At 40.4% G+C, this 18,800-nt stretch overlaps 1 long non-coding RNA gene across 1 annotated transcript; it reads right to left on the bottom strand.

Annotated features, from left to right (window-relative positions):
• Positions 1–15,378: 15,378 nt before the first annotated feature.
• LOC124282186 lies at positions 15,379–17,430 on the bottom strand. Its single transcript, XR_006900084.1, has 3 exons — positions 17,169–17,430; positions 16,866–17,125; positions 15,379–16,823 (listed from the first exon to the last, which is right to left on the bottom strand). It is a non-coding gene; the product is annotated as an uncharacterized LOC124282186 (long non-coding RNA).
• Positions 17,431–18,800: the final 1,370 nt, after the last annotated feature.

Here is an 18,800-nt window from a genome sequence, read left to right as displayed (position 1 = left end):
TCGTATGGTTTTACATTTGACGACTGGTTCAGTGTGTTGTATGGTTTAACATGTGACGACTGGTTCAGTGTGTCGTATAGTTTTAACTTGTGTCGACTAGTTCAGTGTGTTGTATGGTTTTACATGTGACAACTGGTTCAGTGTGTTGTATGGTTTTACTTGTGACGACTAGTTCAGTGTGTGTTGTATGGTTTTACATATGATGACTGTTTCAGTGTGTCGTATGGTTTTACATCTGATGACTGGTTTCAGTGTGTCGTATGGTTTTACATATGATGACTGTTTCAGTGTGTGTCGTATGGTTTTACTGGTGATGACTGGTTCAGGATGGTTTTACATGTGATGACTGGTTCAGTGTGTCGTATGGTTTTACATGTGACGACTGGTTCAGTGTGTCGTATGGTTTTACATGTGACGACTGGTTCAGTGTGTTGTATGGTTTTACATGTGACGACTGGTTCAGTGTGTCGTATGGTTTTACATGTGAAGACTAGTTCAATTTGTCAAATGGTTTTATATGTTACGACTGTTTCAGTGTGTCGTATGGTTTTACTTGTGACGACTAGTTCAGTGTGTCATATAGTTTCACATGTGTCGACTAGTTCAATGCGTGGTATGATTTTACACGTGACGACTGGTTCAGGGTGTGGTATGGTTTTACATGTGTTGACTGGTTCAGGGTGTCGTATGGTTTTACATGTCACGACTCGTTCAATGTGTCGACTGGTTTTATATGTTACAACTGGTTCAGGGTGTCGTAAGGTTTTACATTTTGACCACTGGTTCAGTGTGTCGTATGGTTTTACATTTGACGACTGGTTCAGTGTGTCGTATGGTTTTACATATGATGACTGGTTCAGTGTGTCGTATGGTTTTACACGTGATGACTGTTTCAGTGTGTTGTATGGTTTTACACGTGATGACTGTTTCAGTGTGTCGTATGGTTTTACATGTGACGACTGGTTCAGTGTGTCGTATGGTTTTACATGTGACGACTGGTTCAGTGTGTCGTATGGTTTTACACGTGACGACTGGTTCAGTGTGTCGTATGGTTGTACACGTGATGACTGTTTCAGTGTGTTGTATGGTTTTACTTGTGATGACTGGTTCAGTGTGTTGTATGGTTTTACATGTGACGACTGGTTCAGTGTGTTGTATGGTTTTACATTTGACGACTGGTTCAGTGTGTCGTAAGGTTTTACATGTGACGGCTAGTTCAATGTGTCGAATGGTTTTACTTCTGATGACTGGTTCAGTGTGTTGTATGGTTTTACTTGTGATGACTGGTTCAGGGTGTCGTAAGGTTTTACATGTGTCGAATATATCAGTGTGTCGTATGGTTTTACATGTGACGACTGGTTCAGTGTGTTGTATGGTCTTACATGTGACGAATAGTTCAGTGTGTTGTATGGTTTTACATGTGACGACTGGTTCAGTGTGTCGTATCGTTTTACATTTGATGACTAGTTCAATGTGTCGAATGGTTTTAAATGTTATGACTAGTTCAGTGTGTCGTATGGTTTTACAAGTGACGACTGGTTCAGTGTGTCATATGGTGTTACATGTGACGACTGGTTGAGGGTGTCGTATGGTTTTACTTGTGACGACTGGTTCAGTGTGTCGTATGGTTTTACATGTGAAGACTAGTTCAATTTGTCAAATGGTTTTATATGTTACGACTTTTTCAGTGTGTCGTATGGTTTTACTTGTGACGACTGTTTCAATGTGTTGTATGGTTTTATATGTGTCGTCTAGTTCAGTGTGTCGTATGGTTTTACATGTGACGACCAGGTAAGTTTGTGAGGAGGGTTTGCTGTAGAAAACTGAGCGAGATGCGATTACGTATATGCACAAAAAGGATCCGCCACCAATGGTAATACACGTAATATGCATAATATATGAATTAACACAGAAGGTTACCCGAGGTCCGGTCGTCATGGAGCATCTGCAGCGTGGAGACGTGTTGCCCATTGCCTGGTATTGGTTGTCAGGATTTCGCTGACACCGCACCATTCATCTCAACTGACCCACAAGTTGCGAAGGCTCCCAGAACGGGTGACATCAGATGAAACGCTGACCCGTCTGCACGGGGACCTCTTGACCAGTAAGACTATTTAAAGGTCACATGCAACCAAAAAATCAAACATAATTAAAGCACAATTATCACTTATTCATGACATATAATATACATTGCTGGTTATAAAAAAAACCCATATCAACAAAATTATAAGCGTACAATCGCAAATCAAAAGTACAATATTTTGTACTTGGGTTTACTTCCCAAGAAACGAAACAGCCGGGATACCGAACCCAGTCAAAGCGGGTGGGTGTGCACTCAAGTGTAACGGCTGGTTCATTTTCAGATGCCCTCACGGCTCATTGTGTGTGTATATAGAGATGTTGGGTTTTGTAAATACATGCTCATTTTTTGTGTATAACATTTTGCAATCAACAGACATCATAACATGTCATGTGTACAAGTATCACACCTGCCTGTCTGTGTAATTACATAATGTGACATAGACCGAACTCGAGCCATAAATCAATTCGTTTTGTTTATGGTGTATAGCCTGATAGGTGCTAAGTTCAAATTGCATGTGGTCAGTGAAGTTGTGTATTAAATATTGTCATTAGCAGACAGACAGGCAGACACATAGGTGTCAATAAAACAGACATTGAGTTTAGTCTGTGACAACGACATATCTATATACATATCTATGTCGAACTGAGAAAGTGACTCGGTAAGAAGATTGTGTGGTGAAATAGACAAATGAAATTATATAAACAGTTAAATCGGTAATCTACTGTAATAACATATAAAAAGCTCGCGCCTGTGAAATATCAACAAAACATTAGAAATATAGCTCACCACAAAGCCTCCACCGAGTATTCACCGGACAACCCGCTTCCAAGCTGCGCGAACCTTTTTCACTGCGCATGTGCAATGAGCGCAGCCCAGCTGTTGAAACCACTTTTCCCAAATTAGTGAATCTTTTGAACTCCGATTTCGCACGGTTTTTTTCATCGCGTTATTTTTCAACTTTATAAGTTGAATTTGCATTTTTGATGATTTGTTTCGGTAAGTCCATACCGAAAGGTATCAGAATCTGCAAAGTTGTGTTTTGCATGTGACCTTTAATGATAATTTTAATCACTTTGACCTATAGTCTCAACTTCATGGCAAACAGTGGAGTGAGTGAGTTAATATCTAACGTTGCATCAGCAGTAAGGGCATGGTCGTGGTTGATAATCTGCAGCGGGGACAGGTCGAGGAAAGGTCCGTTCAAGTCGGCCGCACGACGACGCGGTGAACTGGCTGCTGTATGACCAGTTCAATGTATAATATAGGTCTGTATGACCAGCTCAGTGTGTAATACAGGTCCGTATGACCACCTCGATGTTCACCACAGGTCTGTATGACTAGTTCAATGTATAATATAGGTCTGTATGACCAGCTCAGTGTGTAATACAGGTCCGTATGACCACCTCGATGTTCACCACAGGTCTGTATGACTAGTTCAATGTATAATATAGGTCTGTATGACCAGCCCAGTGTATAATACAGGTCCGTATGACCAGCTCAGTGTGTAACACAGGTTCATATGATCAGTTGAGTGTATAAAACAGGTCCGTATGACCAGCTCAGTATTTAACACAGGTTCATATGATCAGCTCAGTGTATAATACAGGACTGTATGATCATCTCACTGTTGAACACAGGTCTGTGTGACCAGCTCACTGTATAATACAGGTTCGTATGACCAGTTCAATGTATAGTGTAGGTATGTATGACCAGCTCAGTGTATAATATAGGTCCGAATGACCAGCTCGATGTTCAACACAGGTTCGTATGGCCAGTTCAATGTATAATACTGGTTCGTATGACCAGTTCAGTGTGTAACACAGGTTCGTATGACCAGCTCAGTGTGTAATACAGGTTCGTATGACCAGTTCAGTGTATAATACAGGACTGTATGACCAGCTCAGTGTTTAATAAAGATCCGTATGACCAGTTCATTGTATAATACAGGTTCGTATTACCAGTTCAGTGTATAATACAGGTTCGTATGACCAGCCCAGTGCATAATACAGGTCGGTATGACCAGCTCAGTATTTAACAAAGGTTCATATGGTCGGCTGTTTGTGTAACACAGGTTCGTATGACCAGCTCAGTGTTTTACACAGGTCCGTATGATCAGCTTACGGTATAATACAGGTTCGTATGACCAGTTCAGTTTATAATACAGGTTGGTATGACCAGATCAGTGTGTAATACAGGTCCGTATTACGAGATCAGTGTGTAATACAGGTTCGTATGACCAGATCAGTGTGTAATACATGTCCGTATAACCAGATCAGGGTGTAACACAGGTTCGTATGGCCAGATCAGTATGTAAAACAGGTTCGTATGACCAGATCAGTATGTAATACAGGTTCGTATGACCAGTTCAGTGTATAAAACACGACTGTATGACCATCTCAGTGTTTCATAAAGGTCCGTATGACCAGTTCAGTGTATAATAAAGGTTCGTATGACCAGTTCAGTGTAAACTACAGGTTCGCATTACCAGTTCATTGTATAATACAGGTTCGTATAACCAGCTCACTACATAATACAGGTTCGTATGATCATTGCAGTGTTTAATAAAGGTCTGTGTGACCAGTTCAGTGTATAATACAGGTTCGTATAACCAGCTCACTATATAATACAGGTTCGTATGACCATTGCAGTGTTTAATAAAGGTCCGTGTGACCAGTTCAGTGTATAATACAGGTTCGTATGACCAGTTCAGTGTATAATACAGGTTCGTATGACCAGCTCACTATATAATACAGGTTCGTATGACCAGCTCAGTGTATAATACAGCTTCGTATGACCAGTTCAGTGTATAATACAGGTTCGTATGACCAGCTCACTATATAATACAGGTTCGTATGACCAGTTCAGTGTATAATACAGCTTCGTATGACCAGTTCAGTGTATAATACAGGTTCGTATGACCAGTTCAGTGTATAATACAGGTTCGTATGACCAGCTCAGTGTATAATACAGCTTCGTATGACCAGTTCAGTGTATAATATAGGTTCGTATGACCAGCTCAGTGTATAATACAGCTTCGTATGACCAGCTCAGTGTATAATACAGGTTCGTATGACCAGTTCAGTGTATAATACAGGTTCGTATGACCAGCTCACTATATCATACAGGTTCGTATGACCAGCTCAGTGTATAATACAGCTTCGTATGACCAGTTCAGTGTATAATATAGGTTCGTATGACCAGTTCAATGTATAATATAGGTTCGTATGACAAGTTCAGTGTATAACACAGGTCCGTAGAACATAGGTTCATATGATCAGCTCAGTGTATAATACAGGTTCGTATGACCAGCAAAGTGTGTAATACAGGTTCGTATGACCAGCTCAGTATTTAACACTGGTTCATATGACCAGTTCAGTGTATAAAACAGGTCCGTATGACCAGTACAGTGTATATACAGGTTCGTATGACCAGCTAAGTGTATAATACAGGTCCGTTTGACCAGCTCGATGTTCAAAACAGATTCATATGACCAGTTCAATGTATAAAACAGGTCTGTAAGACCAGCTCAGTGTATAACCTCGTTAGGATGAGAAAGCCACAATAACTCGGTGCGCCTAGTGGCAGCAAGAGTTGTATACTCCCCGGGGAGTTGAGATTGAAAATGCGATGTGACGTTGAGATTGACACCCAATGATCGAGGGGAAAAATACCAGCGCCTTGAGCATGCACTAGTTGCGTGGATATGTGCGCTATATAAATATCCTATAATAAAAATAATTCAGGTCCGTATGATCAGCTCAGTGTATAATACAGGTTCGTATGATCAGCTCAGTGTATAATACAGGTTCGTGTGACAAGTTCAGTGTATAATATAGGTTCGTATGACCAGCTCACTATATAATACAGGTTCGTATGACCATTGCAGTGTTTAATAAAGGTCCGTGTGACCAGTTCAGTGTATAATACAGGTTCGTATGACCAGCTCAGTGTATAATACAGGTTCGTATGACCAGCTCAGTGTATAATACAGGTTCGTATGTCAGCTATAATAATACAGGTTCGTATGACAAGTTCAGTGTATAATATAGGTTCGTATGACCAGCTCACTATATAATACAGGTTCGTATGACCATTGCAGTGTTTAATAAAGGTCCGTGTGACCAGTTCAGTGTATAATACAGGTTCGTATGACCAGCTCAGTGTATAATACAGGTTCATATGACAAGTTCAGTGTATAATAAAGGTTCGTATGACCAGGTCAATGTATAATACAGGTTCGTATGACTATTGCAGTGTTTAATAAAGGTCCGTGTGACCAGTTCAGTGTTTAATAAAGATCCGTGTGACCAGTTCAGTGTATAATACAGGTTCGTATGACCAGCTCAGTGTATAATACAGGTTCGTATGACCAGCTCAGTGTATAATACAGGTTCGTATGATCAGCTCAGTGTATAATATAGGTTCGTATGACCAGGTCAGTGTATAATATAGGTTCGTATGACCAGGTCAGTGTATAACACAGATTCGCATGTTCGGCTCAGTATTTTCCACAGGTTCACATGATCAGCTCAGTGTATAATACAGGACTGTATGACCATCTCAGTGTTTAACACAGGTCATTATGACCAATTCAATGTATAATGCAGGTCTGTATGACCAGCTCAATGTATAATATAGGTCCGTATGACCAGCTCGATGTTCAAAACAGATTCGCATGACCAGTTCAATGTATAATACAGGTTCATATGACAAGTTCAGTGTATAATACAGGTTCATATGACAAGTTCAGTGTATAATAAAGGTTCGTATGACCAGGTCAATGTATAATACAGGTCTGTATGACCATCTCAGTGTGTAACACAGGTTCGTATAACCAGCTCAGTGTTTTACACAGGTCCGTATGACCAAATAAGTGTTTAACACAGGTCCGTATGACCAGATCAGTATGTAATACAGGTTAGTATGACCAGATCAGTGTGTAATACAGGTTGACATCCTCACGACTAGGTCAGTGTGTAATACAGGTTCATACGACTCTCTCAGTGTTACATATTCATACACAGAGATATGCATAAATGGGTCAATTGAGCGAGGTCACCATGAATGTCCTTGAACTCATTAATGCCCCGTAACAGGACTCTCCCTCACTTAAACCTGGTAAACTATTTGCTACGTTGTTTATCCCCAAGAAAATGCATCTATCTCTGTCACGATATCACAAAACACGAGAAGGGGTGTCCACCTTATGGGAACATCAACGACGACAGCGTCGATGTGAACATATGAGCATGGTGTACGCTTTAAGAGTGTCTTGGCGTCCTTAAACCGTAGCCACTGCTTTAGTTCGTCCTCTCTTCCATCAACGTTCCTGTGGCGTGCTGCCAGTACATCAGATATGAAATCAGATAATTTATTTGGCATTTACCAAAGTCGTCCAGTAATTGATTCCGGCGTGGTCGGTATCACAGCTAAGGAATATTTTCGCATAATAGATACTACTGCCATGATGTCAGCTGTTCTCAGAAGAAGGCGTTTAGGGTTTTCAAACGGAAGAGAAATATAACGTGGTATCATTGGTACAAAGTGGTTTTCAATTATAACTGTGATTTATTAGCGTTATAGAGAGGTTCGGCTGCAATGAGGTTGTCCCTTTGCGCTCTTTGGTAAGAAATGGTTTCCGTTTCATTATACGATGCTTTTGAATACCAACCAAAATACAGCTTCCAACCTGTGGAGGACGTTGTCTGGTTCACAGTAGGGCACTAGGCTTCCTCTGTAACCACAAGGTTCTGTCTCTGCCAGCGATGGCGTCGCTTTGTCACGCGGGCAGCCTAGATCAATAAGTCCCTGCTAGAGGTAGCTAGATGAAGCGGCTAGTCTGCAGACGGAACATACTTGCATGTAGATGCAGTACAGCTTTCAGATTTAGTTCACATTTGGTTAGTGTTGTTTATGCAGAAATAGATAACGAGTGAATGACAGGTAGGGTCAGTCTGTCATACAGACCCTGGAGCAAATATATCCAAGAAAGCCCACGCAAGTTTAGAAAAGCTTGAAAAAAGTCTCAGGGCTCCTTTTCATTAAATGATATTTTTTTTACTGTGAGCTTTTTTTCTGTAAAATATGTTCATTTCAGAGACTAGCTGTTAGTCTAAGGTAGGGTGAGCAGTTCAGTTTGTCGACGGACGAGTCTATATACCTCATGTTTGTATGACTCTCACCGTAAGAACGGATTATAGAAGACCAAGTCCACCCGGATCTACATGTACATAGTGAGTGAGTGAGTGAGTGTGGGTTTCCGCCGCTTTTAGCAATATTCCAGCAATATCACAGCGGAGGACGCCAGAAAAGGGCTTCACACATTGTACCCATGTGGGGAATCGAACCCGGGTCTTCGGCATGACGGCCGAACGCTTTAACCACTAGGCTACCCCAACGCCCCACATGTACATAGAGACGTGTCTATATATACATGCAGGCATGCATACACACATGTAACCATATATACATTCAGGCACACATTTATATACAGGCATGTATACACACATTTACATTTCAGGCATATATACACACATTTACATACAGGCATGTATACACACACTTACATACAGGCATGTATACACATTTACATACAGCCATGTATACACACATTTACATACAGGCATGTATACATACATTTACATACAGGCATGTATGCACACATTTACATACAGGCATACACACATTAACATACAGGCATGTATACACACATTAACATACAGGCATGTATACACATTTACATATAGGCATGTATACACACATTTACATACAGGCATGTATACATACATTTACATACAGGCATGTATACACACATTTACATACAGGCATACACACATTAACATACAGGCATGTATACACACATTAACATACAGGCATGTATACACATTTACATACAGGCATGTATACACACATTTACATACAGGCATGTATACACACATTTACACACAGACATACACACATTAACATACAGGCATGTATACACATTTACATACAGGCATGTATACACATTTACATACAGGCATGTATACACACATTTACATACAGGCATGTATACAACCATTTACATTCATGCATGTATACACACATTTACATTTCAGGCATATATACACACATTTACATACAGGCATACACACATTTACATACAGGCATGTATACACATTTACATACAGGCATGTATACACATTTACATACAGCCATGTATACACACATTAACATACAGGCATGTATACACACATTTACATATAGGCATGTATATATACATTCAGGCATGTATACACACATTTACATACAGTCATGTATACACACATTTACATACAGGCATGTATACACACATTTACATTCAGGCATGTATACACACATTAACATACAGGCATGTATACACACATTTACATACAGGCATACACATATTTACATACAGGCATATATACACACATTTACATACAGGCATGTATACACACATTAACATACAGCCATATATACACACATTTACATACAGGCATACACACATTTACATTCAGGCATGTATACACACATTTACATTCAGGCATGTATACACACATTTACATACAGGCATGTATACACATTTACATACAGGCATGTATATACACATTTACATACAGGCATGTATACACACATTAACATACAGGCATGTATACACATTAACATACAGGCATGTATACACATTTACATACAGGCATGTATACACATTTACATACAGGCATGTATACACATATTTACATTCAGGCATATATACACACATTTACACACAGACATACACACATTAACATACAGGCATGTATACACATTTACATACAGCCATGTATACACATTTACATACAGGCATGTATACATATTTACATACAGGCATGTATACACATATTTACATTCAGGCATATATACACACATTTACATTCAGGCATGTATACACACATTTACATACAGGCATGTATACACACATTTACATACAGGCATGTATACACACATTAACATACAGGCATACATGTATATACACACATTTACATACAGGCATACACACATTTACATACAAGCATCTGTACACACATTTACATACAGGCATGTATGTATGCATCAGCAGGCATTATGATGTATCAGCAACCAGTAAATAGTATATCCGCCGATTTGAAGACAAATGTTAGTAAATGTTATCTCAGATCCGGTGATAGGGCTGTTAATACTGCAACTTACACATAAATTCAAGTTTAATATTCAGGGATGACAGATTAAAATAGTGTTGCACTCAGTCCTTGGGGTCAGCTGACGCTCGCGGCGGCATTTACTTGCATGTTTCCACGATAGAACCAGCTTGGCACATTTTTCACAATACTGAGATTCTTTACGACGAAATTGGTGTCCCTCGGTGCTGCGACTTGTTGGTCAAAACAGAAAAAAAATTGTCGTCTGGTATTTAGAGATTATATCTGTCTTTGAAAAGGGTTATATTTCCTTGGTGTTTGCGAGTTCCAAAGAAAGCAGGTAGCAGTGTCGGGGCTTATACCCGTTATATTTAAGTGTTTTTCAGCTAGCTGTCGCCTGAAGAGATATTTTCTCTTGAAATTGGATCGGTATTTAACTTCAAAAAACATTTCGGAGTGATTATATAGTCAGAGCAGACTTCTGTTGGAGATGCCAAGTTGACGCGATAGAATGTGACATTCTAACTTGAAAATTAAACCGCCTAAATAAAACTACCAGCATCCGGACATAAGCCGTGGCTTTATTTAGGAGTATATGCAAATACATCATCTTCATATCTAAGATGACAGAGGGCCACAGGGGCTGCTCTCTCACTCTCTGTCTCCATATACACACACATATGTGTGTGTGTGTGTGTGTGTGTGTATCCACCGGTGATAGAGTGTGTGGATCAGGTCTCCCCCTTCGCTACACTTGCTAAACCTCCCCCCCCCCCACCAAACCCAAATGTTCCTCCTACCCGCCAGGCGACTGATCCCTCCTCAGGGAGGCACGCTCCACTTGCCTTGCGTGACCACCCCCCTACAGGTACTTCAAAGGCGCCACGGTTGCTGATCAGCCCCCAGGTGTGGTGACGCGCGCAGCACGTGGCCGGTTCGATGACCTTGCAGACGTCCCCGAGTTTGTCATCAGCCAGGTGTATCGCCTACAAGGTGCTATAACTGAAGGTTTCAGATGTACGGGATTTTTACTTCGACATCTTATAGTGTTCAAGTTGAGTCGAACGCACAAGGGGTGACGTGCCGTGGATGAGTGTTGGATGTGATTCACTGAAGGTCCTGGACTAACATTTCGGTTCTGGAATGGAAGTATTAGTTTCTTACACTTTCATTAAATATGCAACAGAAAGACAGAAAGGAAAGAAATTCTTCGTTCCCAGAATTCTATACTTGGCAAGGTTTTAATAATTCATTTTCGATTTGAGCTTTTAGAAAAACATGATTTCGAGGTAAAAGAGCATAATACGATTTTTGGAAAAGTTTTCAGCTCATCTGTTTAATGAACGTGGCAAAGCGAGTTGGAGACAAATATGTCTGAATTTGAGTATGGTTTAGAAGCGAGTGTGAGAGACTTAATGTATTTGTTAACCTCTGTCAGTTGTTGGACAGGCTTTCTCACACAAACTCGTGTAACTTGAATAAGGCAAATCGAGAATTCCTAGATAGATGTTGTGAGTTCGTTTCTGTTAACTATTATGAGAACAAAATAGAAACATCCCGGAGAAAAGTCCGTCTGTGTAGTCTGTAAAAACTCAACCCTGGCCGAGACTGACCAGTGGTTGACAGCATGAGCGTCGACAGCCAACCAGGTAAGTCATTGTACTACCCGATAAGCATCCCCTGCAATCCAGTCTAACATTGTACAAAACACCTATAGTGTTACGACTGCAGTAGGTCTATGTTAAGGAGTTACGAACATCTTAGCGCTAAGCTTGCTTTGTACAACGGCACCCAGGAGTAGGCAAGATAGCAATATTTGTCATATAGTTTGTTATCGGACGGGTGCCATGGCGGTCGAACTATGTAGAGTGGCGTCCCTTGTTCCCACGATCCGCTGGTCGGTGTTCAAATCCCACATTCATACCCGTGACTAAAGGTCCATTTGCCCTTTCTTGCAACACGTAATCGTTACGCAGTGATATCACTGGAATACCGTTAAAAGTGGCACATGAAGCGAAAGTCAGTTTATTCTGCAGTCACCAGGTTGCCGAGACTGAAACTGTGCAAGAACTGTCTTTTCCTGACCTGGCATATTTTTAAAGACATTTTTCACCTTAAACCTGTTGTGTAATCTGCTTGTGTAATATGCCCAGTCGCATGTGAATCACGCATGCCCACAAAGAGACATTTCTAATTGAAATATTTAAATATCATACTGAGTCAAACTGACCTATTTCATGAAGACAGGCCCTGGTTTTGTGTCCCAGATATTAGAACGTGTCGGGAATAATAGCAGACGACAAATTATCTCCCTTGAATGACAAACGAGTCTCATTTGATTGGGTTTCTGAGAGAGCTGGTAGGAGTTACTTTTACTCGGTGTGTATGTCAAACAACCGGCTCATTGATACGTACACCTGATATTTAAGTAACTTCTTTTCTATTGGGCACCTCAATCAGACGTCGTTCCGCCATAAATGAACAAATGTTTGCAACATTTTAAGATATTCGGCAGGCATAGTCGTTTCCTTGAAAGTTTCAATGCAAATTCGTACATGGACCCGCCTGCGTTGTTCCGATGACATACGGGATCCTCTTCAAAAGAGAAATAATTCATCCAAGTTGATCCAATCCGATTAGTAAGTCCGAAAGTCAAGTATAGAAGCTCTGGGGAGACACATGTACATGTAACAGATCGTCTGAAACATTCTTCTCTCCACGGCAAGCGAGGTGTACTACAACTAAACTTGAGTTGCGCATTCAGGCCATTCAGGTGATTCTAACTAACGCATGCCCGGCCCGTGGGAAGTTTCTAATGCCGACGACCACGTGAATTGTGCTGGCTCCCGCACATCCGACCCCGTCCCCGAGTTCCCCATTTGTCCGATCCCAACTGTATATCATGAAAGGCCTGCTGACCTTTGGCCTTTCAATGCACAGGATGTGTGAGGAGTTCGTCTCGCTGGTCTCGCGCCTCACTTGAGATTTGAAGACCATCTAATATAAAGATAGCGGCCACCGAGTCCTCAACTTGCGCCGTGTACTTAGCTGTCAATCACAGAACTCTCTAACACACACTCAATCACTTAAGATTTAACTTCCGGTCGGGCGCCATGTCACGTGAGGAGGTGCCGGGATCGACAATATATCAGAATGCATAACTGCGAGATATGATTTCTTTCATAAGGTCAACATTCTTTAGAAATGAGCCTTTGTGTAGAATGTATGCTGGAGTTGGTTAGAATGTATACTGGAGTTTCGAACGTTCCAAAGTGATGGTCTCGTCAGAAACGCGACAGAAGAGCAAATCGCCTTCCCATACTGAATATGCGAAGAAACGATTTCTTTATAAACATTATGTCGATACTGGTAACATATATGACACTGTAACTCTCAAGAAGTTTTTGCAGACATAAGCACAATGACATGACTCAATATTATGGGAAGTTTTATAAAGAATCCACGCCTTTCTGGAATACGGGCGTTTGTTCCTTGTGACCGAAGACTTGTTGAGGTTTAATATCGCGCTGACATCTCGCGCGAGTTATGACTTATGTCTGCACTCTCACCGAGAGGTCACCATACAAGACATCCTTGACCTTTTACCTCTCCCCACCTGACGCCATCTCTATTTTGCCTGCTGTTAAACATTATTTGTTATGGATATTTAAAGATGATAAAGACGCACACGTTTTAACGGGTTAACGGTTATATGTTGCCATATCTCTGTAAGCCATCCCTGCTTCTTCCTCTTCAAAACAAATTATTATATTTATAATGCAGCTGAAAAACTTTAACGATAAATAATGATAACATAGTTACAATTATGTAGCGAAACAGACTAATGCATAGTCTGTGCTCTAATGGATGAGTGAATTTGGTGTCTAGAACAGAACAGACTTTAGATGCATTATTCTCTTTGAAATATGAATTGATCAAGTTCCGCATTAACGAATTAAGGTTACGTCATACAACCACACAGGCGGTAATCCAGTATTTCTTAATTTAGTCCAGATGATAGTGATCATTTGAAATTTATTATGGTAATGAATACTACTGAAATCAATGTTCTTAAACTTTTAGCTGATACTATTAACGATATGTTCCCTAGAAGGCAGTAACATTCCTAATATATTTTACCTATGTACTATTTCATGTATGTCATGAACACAATCGTCAAGATTGTATATTGTACATTTTTTTAGTTAATTTCTTTTAGTAGTGTCTCGTAAGCCAATGTTATGGCTGGGTGATATGTGTTATCTAGGCATTTGAAATATTGATTTACCTGTAACATATCATGTGACACTTTAATAAAATATTTCTGTCTGTCTGTGTCTAGTGTTACCGTGTGCCTGACACTATTTAAATATGTTCATTTTCAAACAGAAACCTTTAACAGTGTAAAAACTGCATGTGTGTAGATATATCAAGAATCTGTAACATAATTTGTAAAGAAAATGAAAACGTGTGTTGTGAGTGTGGTTGTAATGTGTTCTACATACAGTCACCTGCTTGGTCATAGGACCACTATCTAATCATAAATAGCAGAGTGCAATAGCGGACCATACGAAGAAACAACTTCTTGATTAAACTGTTTCTCTTTCGCGAACACCTTGCATCATTACTGTGCGATAGGGATTCATTAATCAACACCCCTTCAACACGTAACGTACAATGGACTTTGCTTTGACAAGAGAATCCATATTATGTTAATGAAAAATGTTTTGTCGCTTGTATATATTATCCACATTTGGAGCAATTAGGCAAATGTCAAACCCTTTTGTAGTTGCAGTATTGCATGGGAATATGTCCGTCAAATTCACCTCTTAATATCATAAAAGTATTCTTGAGTAGATTGACTAATGCATATCATTCATTTTAACACTATGTCATAGGAGCGTCACAGGCATATCCTCAATGAAGTATTTCAACATAGTGTTGAAGCACGTTTACGATACTCGACAGGATAGTTTCAACCTTTAAATGTGCTGTGTGACTCAAACTTGATACTTTTAACCGAAATTACGTGGTTTTAGTGTATTGCGATGTCCAACATTGATACCTTTAACACAAATCAAAGAGATTAATGCATTGTGTTACACAAAATAGATGCTTTAAACAAAACAAAAGTCACGGGAGTATCATGCATCGTGTTACCTGTAATGGAACATGTGAATACAAATCACAGACGTTTAATGTATTGTGTTACTCAAAACGGATTTTCTGACACAGATTACGGGAGATTAAGGGATTATATTATTCAAAATTGATAATTTCAACAAACGTAAATAAAAAGCGGGATATTTATGTTACTCGATATTAAACTGGCTGTAGCCATTATGATGTGGTGACGTTACTCCCAATGAATATCTTCTTTAAAATCTATACAATTGGTGAGGTTTCTGACAATTACACAACCTCAACAAAACATGTAATGACTGTTGTCATACACCCATTGTGGTTCTCTTTCACGGGAGTCACGCCCTCTTTATCAGTACATGGACAATTCAAAGCACGGAATGGTGTCATTTGATACTCACCTCCAGAACACTCGTTTATTTTACGTTAAATACATTCGGATTTACGAGTGTCCGGGATGGGGAGACAGATTAATTGTTTCCCAACATAATAGCAAAGCACATTTCGCCATATTCTGGAGAACACAACTCAAAACAACCCCATAGCGATTTTCTGAATATAAAACCAGTATTAAATGGGTTAGACAATAAACGTACAGTGTTCTTGTTTGAACGAAACAGGTTGTTTTCTTGGTCCGTGTAAAAGAAACTACCATTTGCAAGATGCAGCCATGGAGTAACACAGTGGCAGAAGCAGTCCCTCCATGCAGAACAGAGGTGTAGAATGGAAGCTCTACAGAGGTTGAAGCATCTGACTGATGTAACCCAGTTCAAGGATGAGGTGGCCTGAAGCCCTCTGTCTGAAATATAGCCGAGAGCCGGATCGTCAACAGAGCCGAGGATGCCTGTTGCCATAGCAACGCCAGTCTTCAACATCAGAGTGCTTCATTGCTCCGGTGAACAACTTTCTCTTTTTCTGTGAGAATCGCCATCTTGAATGTGGGAAATATTTCGGGCTTTTATAAAATAACAGAAACCATTCCAACATCGGTATGTTTTCATCTTCTAAGTGGCACCATCCATATGTGCTAAAACCATCATGCATATCAAAATTGATTATAACTGTACAGCAAATTTGAAAAGGGAATGGTTCGATATAAACTAATTTCTTCTTATGAAACATACAGATTTGGACACCAACCCTTTTTATGTATTTTGAATAAGTATAATATTGAAAACTTCCTGTTTTTGTTATTTTATATGTAAAAGCTATCATAAACGGTGTGTACACTAACGGGCACAAAAACAAGCTTGGCGTGTTATCGGTTTGACAGGAAAGGTCATATCTTGGTCCGGAATAGGATTTCCTGGAGAGTGTCACATACTTGATCTGTGATGATCACAGATGATAACCGCTCCCCCGAGTGTCTTGTAAACAAGAACGGTGATGTCGGCCACGTCCAGCCAGGCACTCGTGAACCTTATAGTTCATCTAACCTCGTGAACCTTATATCTCATCTAACCTCATGAACCTTATAGTTCATGAACCTTATAGTTCATCTAACCTCATGAACCTTATAGTTCATCTAACCTCGTGAACCTTATAGTTCATCTAACCTCGTGAACCTTATAGTTCATCTAACCTCGTGAACCTTATAGTTCATCTAACCTCGTGAACCTTATAGTTCATCTAACCTCATGAACCTTATAGTTCATCTAACCTCGTGAACCTTATAGTTCATCTAACCTCATGAACCTTATAGTTCATCTGACCTCGTGAACCTTATAGTTCATCTAACCTCATGAACCTCATAACCTCATGAACCTTATAGTTCATCTAACCTCGTGAACCTTATAGTTCATCTAACCTCGTGAACCTTATAGTTCATCTAAACTCATGAACCTTATAGTTCATCTTACCTCATTAACAAACAGTCTAAATACAGTTAGCATACAGCTACACTGACATTTAGTCTCTCAAATGAAAATTTGTAAACATTTTCCGGTAAACTGCCTTTAAAAGCATATATAAGAAAGGAGGTCATATTCCCCACTTTCGGGGAAATGGAGGAATCGAACCCACCAAAGTATACGGAACAAGTAAAGGCCAGAGTGTAACAAGTCTTTACCGGACACCCTCCAATGAGGCCATCAAGACATAGCTATATAGTGACACCTCCACATACACAGGCCATCAAGACATAGCTATATAGTGACACCTCCACATACACAGGCCATCAAGACATAGCTATATATAGTGACACCTCCACATACACAGGCCATCAAGACATAGCTGTATATAGTGACACCTCCACATACACAGGCCATCAAGACATAGCTGTATAGTGACACCTCCACATACACAGGCCATCAAGACATAGCTGTATAGTGACACCTCCACATACACAGGCCATCAAGGCCATCAAGACACCTCCAGCTATATAGTGACACCTCCACATACACAGGCCATCAAGACATAGCTGTATAGTGACACCTCCACATACACAGGCCATCAAGACATAGCTGTATAGTGACACCTCCACATACACAGGCCATCAAGACATAGCTGTATAGTGACACCTCCACATACACAGTGATCAAGACATAGCTGTATAGTGACACCTCCACACAGGCCATACACAGGCCATCAAGACATAGCTATATAGTGACAGGCCTCCACATGACACAGGCCATCAAGACATAGCTGTATAGTGACACCTCCACATACACAGGCCATCAAGACATAGCTGTATAGTGACACCTCCACATACACAGGCCATCAAGACATAGCTGTATAGTGACACCTCCACATACACAGGCCATCAAGACATAGCTGTATAGTGACACCTCCACATACACAGGCCATCAAGACATAGCTGTATAGTGACACCTCCACATACACAGGCCATCAAGACATAGCTGTATAGTGACACCTCCACATACACAGGCCATCAAGACATACACAGGCTGACATATATAGTGACACCTCCACATACACAGGCCATCAAGACATAGCTGTATAGTGACACCTCCACATACACAGGCCATCAAGACATAGCTGTATAGTGACACCTCCACATACACAGGCCATCAAGACATAGCTGTATAGTGACACCTCCACATACACAGGCCATCAAGACATAGCTGTATAGTGACACCTCCACATACACAGGCCATCAAGACATAGCTGTATAGTGACACCTCTACATACACAGGCCATCAAGACATAGCTGTATAGTGACACCTCCACATACACAGGCCATCAAGACATAGCTGTATAGTGACACCTCCACATACACAGGCCATCAAGACATAGCTGTATAGTGACACCTCCTACATACACAGGCCATCAAGACATAGCTGTATAGTGACACCTCCACATGACAGGCCATCCATAGCTGTATAGTGACACACATACACAGGCATCAAGACATAGCTATATAGTGACACCTCCACATACACAGGCCATCAAGACATAGCTGT

Source organism: Haliotis rubra, unplaced genomic scaffold (genome assembly GCF_003918875.1).
Source record: "Haliotis rubra isolate DU_JTF1 unplaced genomic scaffold, ASM391887v1 Scf294, whole genome shotgun sequence".
Lineage (NCBI taxonomy): Eukaryota > Metazoa > Mollusca > Gastropoda > Lepetellida > Haliotidae > Haliotis > Haliotis rubra.
Note: the sequence above shows the minus strand (reverse complement) of the source record. Positions and strands in the feature narration are given on the sequence as shown.